The sequence below is a fragment of the Adiantum capillus-veneris genome, chromosome 22, assembly GCF_014529385.1.
Source record: "Adiantum capillus-veneris isolate H3 chromosome 22, ASM1452938v2, whole genome shotgun sequence".
Taxonomy (NCBI): Eukaryota; Viridiplantae; Streptophyta; class Polypodiopsida; order Polypodiales; family Pteridaceae; genus Adiantum; species Adiantum capillus-veneris.
Genome location: NC_140952.1, coordinates 147,165,174 through 147,182,691, shown reverse-complemented (window position 1 = coordinate 147,182,691; position 17,518 = coordinate 147,165,174). Strand labels below are relative to the sequence as shown.

The following is a 17,518-nucleotide window of genomic DNA, read 5'->3' as shown; positions in this document are numbered from 1 at the left end:
CCTTACTAAAAATGGATGTACCACTAAATTTATCAAGTAAGTCATCAATACGAAAACTAGAAAAATGATTCTTTATCAGGATTTTATTAAGTACTCTATAGTGAATGCACAAATGATAAGTACCATTTTTCTTTTTGACTAAGAGAATTGGTGCATTAAAAGGTGAACTCTTGGCTTAATTAAACCAAAATTTAATATTCTTCAATTTGATCCTAAATTTCTCTTCGTTTAATTTTATTTTGATAATATGGTGCTCGACAAAGTGATACACTACCTGGAACGAATTCAATTGTGTGGTCTTCCGCTCTAGAAGGAGATAATCCTAAAAATAGATCTCCATGAAAAATTTCTTTATATTTTATAATTAAAAAAATCTTGAGAAAGAGACAATTAGTAGATTCGTATGTTCCAATTTCATTGATTAAAACAAGAAATTTTGTATTATCTTTTCAAGCTAACCTTTTAGTATGAGTGTGACAAAGAAGAGGTTCTAGTTCTAGCTTTTGATTAGCTTGTAATGTGAAGGATTTTTTATTATGTGTGTCTTAGTCAATTTTTGGATTAAAATGATGTTTTCAAGGCATATCCCAAAATTAAATATATGTTTGCAATTGTGCTACTAAGAGATCTCGTGATCAATAAAGTCTCTTAACTCATATTAAAAATCTTTTACCATCTATAGACAATTTATTTTGGTTCCTTGGAAAGCTGCTTTTACTTTATAATTTGTGGGAATCATATGCAATTTCAACTTTTGTGCAACACATGTATAAATAAAATAATGTATGCTCTCATCATCACGTAGTAATCTAAAAGCATCATCACCAATCTTAACTTGCATATGTAAAAGGTTATATACCTAAGAAGTAGGAGTACTTGTGTGATCTTGGTAGTCCGAGTTACCTTGAGGTTCTTGATTACTATCTTCAAAAGTGTTAGCAATGTTGACACCATCTCCATGTTGTGCACTTGATGGTCATTATCTTCTTTAATCCCTTTAATAAAGTGTGAGGAAGGTGTTGAATTGCTTTCAGGACGCTTGTTAGGTGTACGTCCCATCTTGTGACAATTGTTGCAAACAACAATCTTCACATCGATTTTTTCTTTATTCTTGTTGCTATTATTGTTGTTGTTGTGACTATGTGAAGCCTTGTTTTGTGACTTCAAAAAAGTAAACGATGAAGGTTTAAAATCATCACTTGAACCATTGTTATTTACCTTCCTTTGTCCAAAACCATTTTGATTGGAATTGCTTGATTGTGGTCGATATTAATTGTAATGTTGCATCCATCGTTATCCAATGGTTATGTTGGTCCTTGATTGAGGCATATTAGGATTTTTACATTGTGATGGTGGAAGATAAGATTAAATCTTTCTGATTGGCTGCCCTTTTTTAGTTGGATCTTTATCTTTTGCAGCTTCCACATCATGAACTAAAGAAATAACTATTTCCAATGTATGAGGATGAAATTTATTGACCTCAGCACGCAAAGTATACTCCAAGCCAGAAATATATTTGCATTTGAAAGTAAAGCAAGAAACATTTACTGCATTATGAAGAGCAAGTAGAATGCGCCAAAATTTGTCTGTGTGCTCTGTAACAATTTTCCATGTCCTAGATTGAAGAGGAGCCCATGCATGTGTAGCTTTCTCTTTGTATTGAGAAGAAAGAAAGTACTTCATTACCATTCTTTGAAAGTTCTTCTAAGTTCATGGTTATTTGTGTCGTTTGTGAGTCATATTCCATAGAAAAAAGCAAGGTTGGTTGGTTCAAAAGTCTCTCTCTCTCTCTCTCTCTCTCTCTCTCTCTCTCTCTCATGCATTCTCTCCTTGATCTGGACGCTTTCGCATCGTTGACTTTGACAATACTTTCACATCAAGTAACATTTCCACAATTTCAAAGCATGCACAATTAGAAATTCTTTGTCATAAGTGCTATAATTGAGCTCATTGGGTTTCAACTTTCTACTTATGGGATGATTATCTTGCATTAATACATCACCAATACCACGCCCACTAGCATCAATCGTAACAAAAAAGATAAGTCTTTTGAAATCAGAAATTTATAAGACAAGGACATATTGTGTGGGTGCATATTTGAGTATCTCAAAAAAGAATTGATGTTGGTTATTTGAGTAAAAGATGTGTTCTTTTTCAAAAGGTTTGTGAGTGGTAAAGCCAAGTATCAAAAATTTCGAATGATCTTTCAATAATAACCACACAAACCAAGAAAAGAATGAATCTCATGAATAGATTGAGATCTAAGATATTCCTTGATGCATTGAATCTTCTTATAGTCCACACGGAATCCTTTCGCTAGAGACAATGTGACCTAAATATTCAATCTCAATTTTGAAGAATAAGATTTTCTTAGGATTTAAATAAAGTTGGTATTCATGCAACTTTTTAAAAACCAATTTCAAATGTCTATAATGGTCTTTTTCATTCTTACTAAAAACCAAAAAGTCATTAAAAAAACAACAACACAATCTTGATGCTTTAAAAAGATGCGATTCATCATGCGTGAAAATATAGCGGGTGTATTTGTTAAACCAAAAGGCATTACAAGGAATTCATAATAATCAATTCGTGTCCAAAATGCAGTTTTATAAACATCATTTTCCTTCATCTGCACTTGATGATATCCAGATCTAAGATATATCTTCCTAATAATGGATACATCACTTAATTTATCAAGTAAATCATCAACACGAGAAATAGAAAAACGATTCTTTATCGTGATTCTTAAGTACTCTATAGTCAATGCACAAACGATAAGTACCATGATTTAATTATTCCTCAATTTGATCTTGAATTTCTCTTTGTTCAATTTGATTTTGATAATATGGTGCTCGACAAGGTGATACACTACCTGAAATCAATTCGTGGTCTTCCACTCTAGAAGGAGATAATCTTGAAAATAGACTTCTAATTAATATTTCTTTATATTTCATTTAAAAAAAACCCTTGAGAAGAAGACAATTGGTAAATTTGTATGTTTCAATTTCATTGATTAGAACCAAAAATTATTTGCTCTCTTTTCAAACTAAGATTTTAGTCTAAGTGTGACAAAGAAGAGGTTCTAATTTTAGCTTCTGATTAGCTTGTAATTTGAAGGATTTTTCATCATGTGTGATAGTGAGTGTATGCTTATCATTGTCAATCTTTGTGTTAAAATGATGTTTTAAAGGCATACCCCAAAATTAAATCTATGTTTTACAATTGTGCTACTAGGAAATCACGTGATTCAACGAAGTCTCTTAATTGGTATTACAAATCTTTTACCATATATGCACAATTTATTTTGGTTCCTTGGAAAGCTGCTTTTACTTTATAATTTGTGGGAGTCATATGCAATTTCAACTTTTGTGCAACACGTGTAGAAATGAAATCATGTGTGCTCTCATCATCACGTAATAATCTAAAAGCATCATCACCAATCTTAACTTGCATATGTAAAAGACTATACACCTAAGAAGTAGGAGTACTTGTGTGATCTTGGTAGTCCGAGTTACCTTGAGGTTCTTCATTGCTATCTTCAAAAGTGTTGGCAATGTGGACACCATCTCCATGTTGTGTACTTGATGGTCATTATCTTCTTTAATCCCCTCAATAAAGTGTGAAGAAGGTGTTGACTTGCTTTCAAGACACTTGTTAGTTATATGCCCTAAGAAGTAGGAGTACTTATGTGATCTTGGTAGTCCTAGTTACCTTGAGGTTCTTGATTACTATCTTCAAAAGTGTTGGCAATGTTGACACCTCTCCATGTTGTGCACTTGATGGTCATTATCTTCTTTAATCCCCTCAATAAAGTGTGAGGAAGGTGTTGACTTGCTTTCAGGACACTTGTTAGCTGTATGCCCCATCTTGTGACAATTGTAGCAAACAACAGTCTTCACATCGACTTTTTCATATTATCCTTGTTACCATTATTATTGTTGTTGTGACTATGTGGAGGCTTGTTTTGTGACTTCAAAAAAGGAACGATGAACCATTATTATTTACCTTCCTTTGTCCAAAACCACTTTGATTGGAATTGCTTGATTATGGTTGATATTAATTGTAATGATGCGTCCATTTTTGTTGGTCCTTGATTGAGGCATAGTAGGATTTGTACGTTGTGATGGTGGAAGATAAGATTAATTGTTTCTGATTGGTTACTCTTTTTGAGTTGGATCTTTATCCTTTTAAGTTTCACTATCATGAGCTAAAGAAATTGCTCTTTCCAATATATGAAGACAAAATTTATTGACCTCGACACGCAAAGTATACTCCAAGCTAGCAATATATTTGTGTTTGAAAGTAGAGAGAGAAAAAAATTCAGCATTTTGAAGAGCGAGTAGAATGTGCCAAAATTTGTCTGTGTGCTATGTAATAGTTTTTCATGTTCTATTTTGAAGAGTATCCCATGGATGTCGAGCTTTCTCTTTGTATTGAGAAGAAAGAAAGTACTTGGGGATGCGAATGGAGGGAGCTTTTTCCAGATTTTTTCTAACTGAGCAAAAATAAAAATGAAAGCTCTCTCTTGGACCGAGCTTTAGGGAGGGAGCTTTTTTCCTTCTCTCTCTCTCTCTCTCTCTCTCTCTCTCTCTCTCTCTCTTCCATATCTCTCTCTTTGTCTCTGTCTCTATCCCCCCTCTCTCTCTCTCACTCCTCCCTCATACACACACACACAATCTTTGGGCACTGATGATGATGATGATTTTAGTCTTTCACTTCATTTTATTTTTGTACCCAGACATTTGATTCGATCCACCAAGATTGTATCAATTTGGTCTCATAGGTCATTTTTATTTCGTTAGCGTAGTGTGCAATTCCAAATCCCTGGCCTGTCGTTAGCCCACCTCGCTCCTCTTTTTAAAGAAAAACCCAGCACGAAAAGCTCTAAAAAAAACTATGCCTTCAAAAGCTACCAAGTGAATAAAATAGAAAAAGCATTCTGTGTTGCTCTCAGGAGCAATTCGATCTTCTCCACAAGCAGTTCGTAGGTTCCTAGAAGTAAGCATTTCACAAGTTGCAGCCACAGCAATTGGATCTTCTCCACAAGCAGTTCGCAGGTTCCAATCTGGGATGTCGTCCGTTGGACTACACTTATTGCAGGATATGATAGACATGGGCAGGGTCATGAAGCTCTGGATTGTTTTCATTGCTTGCGAAGTGAGGGCCTCTCTTCGGATGCGATCACCTATGCTTGTGCCTTGAAGGCATGCGGTATTATTCAAGACGTTGATCTGGGCAAACAAATTCATGACGAGATTGTTAGTCAGAGGTTGTTGGAGAACAATTTCGTGCTTGGCAATGAGTTGGTATACATGTATGCTAATCGTGGTGTACTTTGGAAAGCACAGTAAGTTATGGACAAGCTTCCCAAACGAGATGTCATCTCTTGGACTGCATTAATTGCAGGATATGCCCAACAAGGTCAGGACCAGGAAGCTTTGAATTGTTTCGATTGTATGTGAAGTGAGGTTTTCTCTCCAGATGCAATCACCTATGCTTGCATTTTGAAGGCATGTGGCATTATGCGAGACATTGATATGGGCAAACAAATTCACGATGAGATTGTCAATCAGGGGCTGAACTGTCATGCTTGGCAATGCTTTGGTTGACATGTATGCCAAGTGTGGTGTACTTTTGAAAGCTCAACAAGTTCTTGACGAGCTTCCTGATCGAGATGCGGTCTCTTGGAATGCATTGATTGCAGCTTATGCCCAACAAGGGCAGGGCCAAGAAGCACTGGGATGTTTCCAGCGGATGCTAAGCGAGGGCTTCTCTCCAGATGCAGTCACCTATGCTTGCATTTTTTCTTTGTGGCACTTTGAAAGACGTTGACACAAGAAAACAAATTCATGACGAGCTTGTTAGTCGGGGACTGTTGGAAAAAATTGTCATGCTTGGTAATGCTTTGGTTGAGATGTATGCCAAGTGTAATGTACTTTCCAAAGCACAACAAGTTCTTGACGATCTTTATGTCCGGGATGCAGCCTCTTAGAATGCATTGATTGCAGCATATGCCCAACAAGATCAGGGCCAGGAAGTGCGTGGCTGTTTAAATCGGATGCAAAGTGAGGGCTTCTCTCCGGATGCAGTCACCTATGCTTGTGTTTTGAAGGCATGTGGCATTATGCAAAACGCTATCATGGGCAAGCAGAGTCATGATGAGATTGTTAGGCAGGGGCTATTACAAAAAGATGTCGTGCTTGGCAATGCTTTGGTTGACATGTATGCCAAGTGTGGTGTACTTTTGAAAGCACAACAAGTTCTTGACCAGCTTTCTATCCAGAACAAAGTCTCTTGGAATGCACTGATTACAGGATATGTCCGACAGGGGCAGGGCCAGGAAGCTAAGGTGTGTTTTCAGTGAATGCAAAGGGAGGGTTCAAGGAGTACGAGCGGAAGTGCACGACGATATGGTGAACTCGCTCTACTGTAATGTGTAGAGCATAGTGAGTTCTTATTAGGTTTTTACAAAAGAATATGTGTACATACCTGGCGGCCCGCCCACTTACCTGGGCGACCACATTGGGCTTTATACCCCAACAACCTCCCACTTAAAGTCCAATGTGGTACTTTAAGTGTGAGAGAAGCTACTATACAAGCTAATATACAAGAGATGTAGAGAAGTGATGTACTACCCTACACCTAACTGCTTGCGAAAATGCGCAAAGCTCTCTGAGGGAAGTCCTTTTGTAAGTAGATCAGCAGGATTTTCTGTGGTGTGAACTTTGACAAGCTGAAGTTACTTATCCTCGAGCATTTCCCTGATGAAATGATACTTCACATCCACATGCTTTGTCTTTGAGTGATAAACTGGATTGCGAGCCAATTGTATAGCACTTTGACTATCACAATATAACACAGGCATCTCTTCTTTGATTCCCAAATCTGTTACTAGTCGATTAAGCCAAATTGATTCTTTGCATGCCTCTGATGCTGCAACATATTCAGCCTCTGTAGTAGATTGAGTAACACAATCTTGTAATCTAGAACGCCATGATACTGCTCCACCAACCAATGTAAAGACATACCCTGATGTAGACCTTCGGTTGTCTAAGTCACCTGCATAATCTGAGTCTGTAAAACCCTTTACACTTAGCTCCTGACTCCCATAGCATATACGCATACTCTTTGTAGCTTTCAAGTATCTCAATATTCCTTTCACTGCCTCCCAATGTTTCTTGCCTGGGTTTGACATGTATCGACTTACTACTCCCACTGCAAATGCAATGTCTGGGCGAGTAGCAATCATTGCATACATCAAACTACCCACTGCAGACACATATGGAATCTTATCCATTTCAGCCTGTTCTTCCTCAGACACAGGACAATCTTGTTTGCTAAGTTTCACATATGGTTGCAATGGAACACTCAGTGCCTTTCCCTTCTCCATATTGAAATGTTGCAAAACCTTGTCAATATACTCTGTTTGAGATAACCAAATCAACTTCTTTGATCTGTCTCTCTCAATGCGCATACCAAGTATATGACTTGCCTCACCCATGTCTTTCATGTCAAACGATTTTGCCATCTTTGACTTCAAAGCTGAAATTTCTTCCAAGTGCTTGCCAGCGATCAACATGTCATCCACATAAAAAATAAGGATCAGCCAACTGCCATCCTTAGCCTTCTTTGTATATAGACAGTGATTGAACTCACTAAGTTTGTAGCCTTGAGAAAGCATAAACTTGTGGAATTTATGGTACCATGCCCTCAGTGATTGTTTTAAGCCATAAAGACTCTTTAACAACTGGCATACCCAATCTTCCTTGACTTTCTCAACAAACCCTTCTGGTTGCTGCATGTAAATTTCCACATCTAAATCACCATGCAAGAACGCTGTCTTGACATCCATTTGGTGCAACACCAAATCTAATATGGCAACCAATGCAAGAAAACATCTCAATGTAGTCATCTTGACCACCGGAGAGAAGACTTCATCAAAGTCAATGCCTTGTTCTTGCTTAAAGCCCTTGGCAACAAGCCTTGCTTTGTACTTTGGCTGACTATCATGAGCGGTGATCTTATACCTGTAAACCCATTTACAAGGTAGAGCCTTTTTGCCCTGTGGTAATTTAACTAGCTTCCATGTCTTGTTTTTATGCAGAGCTGTCATCTCTGACTGCATGGCCAATTGCCAATTCCTGGAGTCCTTCATTTGCACTGCTTCCTTGTAACATGAAGGCTCATTGCAATCAGTCAACATGACATAGTTCATAGATGGAACAAACCTATCAGGAGGTCACGTGACACGTGCAGATCTACGCACTATAGGTGGCTCAGGCTCAGCCACAACCTGTGGTTCCAATCTATCCTGTCCTTGCTCCTCTTGAGCTTTGACATTTTGTCTTGCACGTGCAGGTCCATCTTCTTGGAAGACAACTCTTCTAATCTCCTCAACCCTGTCTGGTTTAGAATGATATTTGGATTCATTAAAGTGAACATCATTGCTGCAGACAACCTTTCTGGATTCGGGATCCCAAAGTCTGTACCCCATCTCACCAGAATTACCATAGCCTAGAAAGATGCACTTTCTACTCTTTGGCTCAAGTTTGTTCCTAAATTCCTTTGGAACGTGAGTATATGCCTCACAACCAAAGACTCTGAGATGCTTGTATGAGGGCATTTTGCCTGACCATACCATCTCTAGCACTGAATCCTTCTGCAAAACCTTGCTAGGAGATCTATTTACAAGATGAACAGCTGTTGATACAGCTTCAGCCCAAAACCCATTTGGCAGCTGTGCATTAGACAACATACTTCTGACCTTCTCTTGTATGGTCCTATTCATCCTCTCAGCAACACCATTTTGAGGAGGATTGTAAGGAGCAGTAAGTTCACGTTTTATACCTTTTGACTCACAAAAGTCCTGAAAGGCCTTTGAAACATACTCTCCACCATTGTCAGTGCGTAAGCATTTAAGCTTCTTGCCACTCTGATTCTCCACAAGTGTCACAAACGTTTTGAAAACACTAAACGCTTCATCCTTGTGCTTGAGAAAGTAAACCCATACTTTCCTCGAGTAATCATCTATAAATGTCATAAAGTAAGAAGCTCCCCCTAGAGATAGGTTAGGCATAGGTCCACACAAATCACTATGAACAAGTGCCAACTGTGTATCTCTTCTACTGCTTCTATGCTTATGTGGCTGCTGTGTTTGCTTACCATACAGACAATGTTCACAGAATTCAAAATCATTAAATGAAAAGCCAGGCAAATAACCAGAACGAGACAAGATTTCCATTCCCTTCTTGGACATATGTCCTAACCGGCTATGCCACAAAGAAACGTTCGGCTGCTCGGTTACATTGATTACATTTTTAGAGACATTTGATACATAAATCATGTAAAGTCCTCCAGACTTTACTCCATGTGCTACTATCATAGAACCCTTGGATATCTTCCACATGTTCTGTCCAAAAGTGGTGACGTAGCCAGCATCATCAAGTAAACCTGTGCTGATCAAGCTCTTTGTAATTGCGGGAACATGTCTCACATTCTTCAGCGTGAAAGAAGAGCCATTCTGAAACTTCAATTGAACATCTCCAACACCTAAGATCTCACATGTCTGCCCATTGCCTAGCCGAACATGATCTTTAGTGGTCACATAAGAGGTAAACCACTCCTTGTTTGGAGACACATGAAGTGATACCCCTGAGTCTATAATCCAGTCACTCAGTGCATTTCCATCAGATGCTGTAAGAAGAGCTGAGTCCATTGTATTCTTCAAGAAGTAGATGTCTCCTGACACTAGACTCTCATCCACTGCAACAGTGTTTGTCACATTTATTTCTTGAATCTTCACTGAGGACTTGTTCTTCTCACCATGGTCTTCAACTTTCTCTTTGCCTTTTTCTGCTTTCCATTCTCTGCAGTCTCTTTTCATGTGACCCTTCTTGCCACAATGGTAGCATTCTATGTCACTCTTGCCTTTAGCACTGCGGGACTTGCTACGAGACTGATTCCTCTTTCCACCTTTGTACTTTTCTTTGGTCCTTCCCCTGACAACTAAGGCTGTTCTTTTGCCTTTGTCCATTGTCTTTCTATTGGTTTCTTCAGTAAGCAGACTTCCTTCTACACCTGCTATGTTCAAACCATCTGGAGGTGCAGAATTACTCAAAGCTGTGCGAAAAGTGTCCCAACTTCTGGGCAATGTGATCAACAGGAACATAGCTCTAACAGGTTCATCAAACTTGACACCTTGAGCTGACAACTGCCTGTAGATTGTGTTGAATTCATTCAGATGATTGGACATAGGTGTCCCTTCTTTCATCTTCAAGTCAACAAGCTTCTTAAGCCAGTATACTTGTGAAGCTGCACTCTGCTTCTCATAAAGATCACTCAGCTTTAACCATGCTTGATAAGCCGACATCTCGTCTGCTACATTGAAGTAAACGCTTTCTGCCAAAGTCAGCATAATGGTAGAAAGTGCCAATTCATCCATTTCGCTCCATTCATCTTCGTCCATATCTTCTGGTTTTATCCCTTTGAGCTTTATAGGTTTTATCTGCTTCTTTTGTATCAACACGTGCCAAGTCTGCTTCTTCCATAATGGGAAATTGGTTCCATCCAGCTTCTTGATATTGTAAAGAGCAGTGTCCTGTGATCTAGCCATAGCTACGCTTCACAGTAGTTTACTTTCCTGGGAAAAATTCGGCAGAGTTTCCCTTGTAAACTAACCTCTGAACCAATATCAACCTATCAAATGAACCAAGAAAGCTTCAGATTCTGCAGAAATTTTGGCTGAGTCTCCTTTGTAAAATGGCTCTGGTGTACTAAAAAACAGACCAAAAAACAGCTCAAAAAACCACTGTCTCTCTGACACTGTAAGCTGTGGGTAAACCTGTCCTACACCTGTACTGTCTCTGACTGTCTTGTCACTGTCCTGTAAGAATAGACTGCGACAATGCCTCAACGGCAATAAAGCAAAGATGCAATCCCAAATGTCTAACTCACAGTCAATACATCCTAGCTGCCTATCTAAGGGTGCTCGAGGGATCGCTCCAAGACCTGTATCACCGAAAGGATCTCAACATTCGAGAATCCCCCAACTCAATAAAACCTCACTCGACCCTCAGCAAAGGCTGCAGTAAATCTGAAAGGCTGCAGTAAATCTGATAGTACATAGACTTCCCACAAAGTCATACATCCACAAATTTCCCACTGCATGCTGTAACCGCTGCGGCGGTTGTTTGCTGCGTGACTCATAGCCAGCAAACCCTCAACAGACATACATCATCTCTGACAATACATCCCATGTGGAAGTACCTGCAATGTCAGGATGAAATCTAGAATATCAAGCAGCAAACACAAGCTACCTTATGAACTAGTGGATGTCGCCTACAATATGTGTGTAGATGCGCCCGTGTCGTATGTGACACGCCTCTAAGAACTGTGAGCCGTCCTTCGATGTGTAGACAGCCACAAATCAACACTCTGGAAGTGTCGATATCCTCAGCACCTGCAGTCGTAGGCCGAAAACCCCAAATTTGCAGAGTCGGATCTGCACCCGCTGAGACCACGTAGTCGAAAATGGTCTGCGCAGACCTTTGTCGAAGCCGAACGGTGGCCGAGATGACCTCAGAATGAAATTCTGAGCACACCGAGCCCTTCGGGTTTTCCCACAAGATTTGAGGCCGTGTCTTCGCCTGTCGAATTTCATTCCAATCTGAGCTTGTGACTCTAGCCTCCTGCAGTGCTGCCCCGAGCCTCGATTTGAGCTCTGATACCAGTTGAAGGAGTACGAGCGGAAGTGCGACGCGAGAGAGAGTGCGAGAAGAAGAGCACAACGATATGGTGAACTCGCTCTACTGTAATGTGTAGAGCATAGTGAGTTCTTATTAGGTTTTTACAAAAGAATATGTGTGCATACCTGGCGGCCCGCCCACTTACCTGGGCGACCACATTGGGCTTTATACCCCAACAAGGGTTTCTCCCCAAATGTAGTTTCTTGGACTGCACTTTTAGGAGGATATGCCCAGCAAGGGCGGGCCAACGAAGCTCTGACTATTTTCAATGCATGCAGCAAGATGGAATTTCCCCCAATGCAATCACTTATGTCAATGTGCTCTATGCATGTAGCCACTCAGGTTTAGTCGATGAGGGTCAGATGCATTTTGATAAAATGAGGGAAAAACATGACATTGCACCAAACAAAGAACACTATACTTGCATGGTTGATCTTTTTGGACGTACAAGGCTCTTTGACAAAGCAATGAGAGTAATTACGATGATGCCATCGTCTGATCATCGTCCAGTTTGGGTCTCCCTTCTAGGTGCTTGCCGACAATGGGGAAATGTCAAGCTCGAAAAGTTTGCTCTTGAGCGTGTAGTCCAACTAGACCAACATTATGGGGCAGTTGTTGGGATGCAAGAGGAGGTAGAACATATTGATTAATATTTATGCAGTTGTTGGGATGCAAGAGGAGGTAGAACATTGATTACGAACATTGAGCTTGACAAACCTCTAACCCCCCTTGTGGTTTTCTGCAAGGTACCCCTCTGAAGCACTATGATCGGTATCTCATTCTTTCGAGGTACACCTCTGAACCACGGCAATCGGTAGCCTCTCTCTCTCTCTCTCTCTCTCTCTCTCTCTCTCTCTCTCTCTCTCTCTCTCTCATCCTTTCATAAAATTTTTCACTTGAAAAGCATTGCATATATAGTTTCCAATATTTTGCTCGAGAAAGATTTAGAAGAGTTACGACAACAAGGAGTGGATGCCTCACTGGCATCTGGAGGAGGGCGTATGCATGTAACTATGAATCACTATGAGGTACCTTGTGATTACCAAATACCGACATTTGCCTTTTGGTTTGAAAGAGCTTGATAAGATTTCAATATGAGTCTTAATGCATCCATGCAAACACCTTAAGCCAAGACATGATTAATAGGAATTGTCGTTGTTGATTGTTTCACTTTGATTTGGGTGTGCAATGCAGTCTTGAAGAGTTAGTTTTGTTGGGACTTTGTGAAATAGAATGACTAGAATGTGGTAAAAAGAGGCTGGGATGCACAAGTTCTTGGAGAAGCTCCTCACAAGTTCAAGAGCGGTATAGAAGCTCTTATGCAATTGAAGGAAGATAATCCAAAATTCAATGAACAATACTATCCTCCATTTGTGATTGTGGACAAAAATGGCAAATCTGTTGGTCCAATTGTTGATGGTGATGCAGTTGTAACCTTCAACTTTAGAGCAGACACAATGATCATGTTGGCAAAAGCTCTTGAGTATGCAAACTTTGATAACTTTGATAGGGTGCGTGTGCCCAAAATTCACTATGCGGGTATGCTTCACTATGATGGTGAGTTGAAGCTCCCTAGCAAGTACTCGGTGAGCCCTCCCAAAATTGACCGGACATCAGGTGAATAATTTGCAAAGAAAGGACTCCATACCTTTGCATGCTTTCTGTTGTTAATCCTCATGCCAAGGAGGGCTATGCAGTATATTTAGAAATTAATCGTTTTGGGCGCTTGAGACAGCGAGACAGTGAAGTTTGGACATGTTACATTCTTCTGGAATGGGAATCGGTCAGGCTTCTTTGATAGCAAGCTGGAGACCTATGTGGAGAGACAGAGTGACCAAGGTATCACTTTAATGAAAAGCCTGGCATGAAAGCCCTCCAAATTGGTGAGAGAGCCAGGGACGCAATTTTAAGTGGCAAGTATGATTAGGTAGACTTCAATAACATTTACAAGTTCATGGTTAAGAATTTTCTTCTTTATTGATGTGGCATCAAGCTATTTGTGCTTGTAGGTGCAGGTGAATCTTCCAAATGGGGACATGGTGGGTCATACAGGTGACATGAAGGTCACAATTGTGGGGTGTGAAGCTGCTGATAAGGCTGTTAAGGTGAGTTAAGCAGCTATTCTGGTCTCTCTCTTTCTTTATCACCCTAGTGGTAGCTTGGTATCTTGGTTTCCTCTTTGTAACATGTCTCAAGTCCTAGGCTTGTCATAGAGTTCTTTGGCACACAAAACTACATGTTCAAGAGCATAGTTCAAAATATTACAATATCCCAAAGGACGGTACACTCCCAAGCTACATAGTTGATGTCCTAAGAGAAGCATACAAAAATAGATGTTCTCAAATTGGATCAGAAACACCTCAAGGCAAGGCTTGAATAACATCGTCAATTTGAGAATAAGTCTCTCAGCATTGGCAATTTGTCCAACCATCTTGGCATCTACCACTCTAGTGTCGATTATCATTCGTTTGACTCTATCGTGCTGATTGTTGATATTGTAGAGTCGACACTTCTCGAGCTTCAACTTGTCTACAAGGTCAAACAAAAAAAAAAAGAACTCTCATACATGGACTTTGGTAAGCTTGATCAAACAAACTGTTGCATCTCTCTCTCCAAAAGCTGATTTATGGAATTCCCTAAGACTAACCGACTCCAAGAGGGAACAAAGCCCAAAGCTTTGAACAGATGAGGAATGTCATCTTCCTGCCATTGACACCTAGGGCATTTGCCGTTTGAGACACCGATACTCTCAGTTTTTTGACATTCATATTTGTGATGAATTAGATTGGAAAGAATTTACCTTCGAATTTTGAAACTGCTTCTGACGTTTTCAACCATGACCTATACCTACATACATTCCGCTCCAGCCATAGCGTGGGCTCTCCACTGTGTCTCGTCACATAATCCTTGAGCATCGAGAGTTACTTATCCATATAGTTCATCACATGTATCTTTTGGTCCCATACATCATATTTGACCACCCAAAACGATAATAAAAAATCACATGTAACTTTGGTCCTATAGGTCATATTTGTCCATCCAGGACGATAATAAAAAATATACATCTCTCTCTCTCTCCCCCGTCGCCCCCCAAGTTTTTGTCTTCTAGAGGTTCTTGTTTTGTCTTACCCTCGGACTCTGCGGCTAACGAAGCACTCTAGTTGCCTTTTGAAGACGTTCAATATAACATTTCATCTCTCTCTCTCTCTCATAGATCTTTAAGGTCACGACGTTAAAATTCTCAACTTCTTCTTCTCTCTCTAATTTTCAAGTGGGCGCTAGTACATTGGTATGAACGACGTTAACTGCGGGTTTGGGCAGAAACATAGTGATCAAGGAAACACGTTGCAGGCCTCGGCGTCGCGGACCTGCGCGCAAGGATACCAGGTCGCCCAAACGGCACCCTGCTGGGTTACCATTGAGCCCTCATTGAGACGTGTGCTATCCCAAGAAGGGGGCCGTGAGCCATCATTTTCAGCCGGAGCAGGTTTTGGATTCCAGCGCAGTAGGCTTGCAGCCTTTGGTTCTCAAGATCAAAGTACACATGACAAACACTTTCAATGTATGCAAATGAGGAGTTTTCTTTGACATAGTTCGTGAAGGAGGGAGGGTTTTCTCTCCACAGATTGCTACCACACTTCAAGCAGATGATCCGGACGCTAAAAGCGTTGATTAGGGAAATTGAGTATACACGAGACTCTTTGATGTGTCTCTTACAGTGCATAACTTGCTTATCTTTAGGCTAAGCTGCCTGAGGCCATCATAGTGACAATGCAAGTCAATATGAGACCAAGCTTGCTGGTTTATGCAGGCATGTTACCATCACATGGCTTAAGAATGCTAAGGACAAAGGTCTTTGTGTTACTATAGATGACCCTTCATGCGAGTGCACATGCAAAGTGAAAATGAAGCCTTGGTCCTTTTGGAACAGATACGGCGTGAAGAGTTTCGAAGTATGTGGTCACAAGGTCGATGTGTTTTGGGACTTGTCAAATGCAAAATATGCATACGGTCCTAAGCCCAAAGAAGGGTTCTATGTCGCAGTTGTGTCATTTGACGAGGTGGTTCTACTTCTGGGGGACAAGGTGAAGGAAGCTTACCAGCAGACTAGAGCAAGGCCGCCGACCATTGAGGCAACATCGATCTCGAGGAAAGAACATGTTTTTGTGAAATAAGCAGTTATTCGCAAAAGCTCAAATTGGTGAGGTCGAAAAAGCCTACGACATAGTGATCGAGTGCTAGACCAATACACCGAAGGATCCATATTTGTATAGTACAATGGACAAGCAATTGGTGGTGCAAGTGAAGAACCTGGAGTGGAAGTTTCGAGGCAACCAAACTGTGTTTGTGGATGGAATTCCTATTGAAATGTTTTGGGATGTCCGGAATTGGATCTTCAATCCATCAGGGAGTCCGAGCAAAGCTAATGCTATTTTTATTTTTCATGCCTCTTTTGGTCTGGAGAAGCCTCTAAATAGCAAAGCAAGTGCAATGAAGTGGTCAGGAGATATGGAATCCGGGAGAGGGCACTTGATGGTGATGGATGCATGAAGCCTGTCTGTGAGCGGCTTGGGGTTGCGGGCCTGGTTCTGGAGTTGTTGGGGGATATAGGACGCAAGGTCCTCACCGTATTTGCAGCTCATACTAATGTTCAAGTGGGCACTAGCACCCACTTCAAAATTAGCATGAGAGAGAGAGAGAGAGAGAGAGAGAGAGAGAGAGAGAGAGAGAGAAATGAAATGTTATATTAAACGTCTTGAAATGGTCAAAATGACTTGTGAGACCAAATTGATACAATCTTGGTGGATCTAATCCAATGTCTGGGCACAAAAATAAAATGAAGTGAAAGTGAAGTAAAGTGAAAGACTAAAATCATCATCATCATCAGTGCTCTAAGATTTTACACACACACACACACACACACACACACACACACACATATATATATATATATATATATATATAGAGAGAGAGAGAGAGAGAGAGAGAGATAAGGAGATGTATAGAGAGAGATAGGGGGGGAAAGAGAGAGAGAGAAGAAAAAAAGTTATCTCCTAAAAGCTGACTCCAAGAGGGAGCTTTTGAGGAAGCTTTTTTTAGTTTTTTTCTCAATTGAGCAAAAATCTAGAAAAAACTCCCTTGAAAAGCTCTCTCGATACCTCAACTCAAAGTGCTTCATTACTATTCTTCAAAATTTCTTCTAAGTTCGTGGTTGTTTGTGTCATTTTGCGAGTCAAATTCCATCAAAGAAAAGCATGTTTCATCATTTGGCTTGCTACACACTTGATTTTGTTTCGTCTGCTGAACCTTTTTCTTGAAAGTAGTCATCCAAGGATGATAATTAAGAGAGAAGCATACATGCATCCTTTTTTCCATCATACTTTGTAAAAAGTAAATGTCTTTTTAGAGATTTTGTTTTGTTTTATTTTGACTTGAGCATCCCGAGTATGCTTAATCACTTAGATAAGCCGCTTGTCTTCATTGTCATCTTCATGATTGCACTTATGAGAACTCCGCTTTTGTAACTTCTCAAACTTTTGATGAAGGAGAGTACGTGTAGTGTGCTCTTTATCAAGGTCTTCGCTTGTCTTCATTGTCATCTTCATGATTGCACTTGTGAAAACTGTGCTTTTGTAACTTCTCAAGCTTTTGTTGAAGGAGAGTACGTGCAATGCGCTCTTTGTTAAGCTTTAAAAAAAGCCATCAATCTTTTGGTCCATAATAAGAGAGTATTGGTTGGTTGACTCAAGCAAAAGAAAAGTAAAAATTTAAAT

At 40.1% G+C, this 17,518-nt stretch overlaps 2 pseudogenes; both read left to right on the top strand.

Moving 5' to 3' along the window:
* Positions 1-12,508: 12,508 nt before the first annotated feature.
* On the top strand, positions 12,509-15,614 carry LOC147430398 (2,3-bisphosphoglycerate-independent phosphoglycerate mutase-like; annotated as a pseudogene).
* LOC147430397 (uncharacterized) lies at positions 15,059-16,437 on the top strand (annotated as a pseudogene).
* The last annotated feature ends 1,081 nt before the right edge of the window (positions 16,438-17,518 follow it).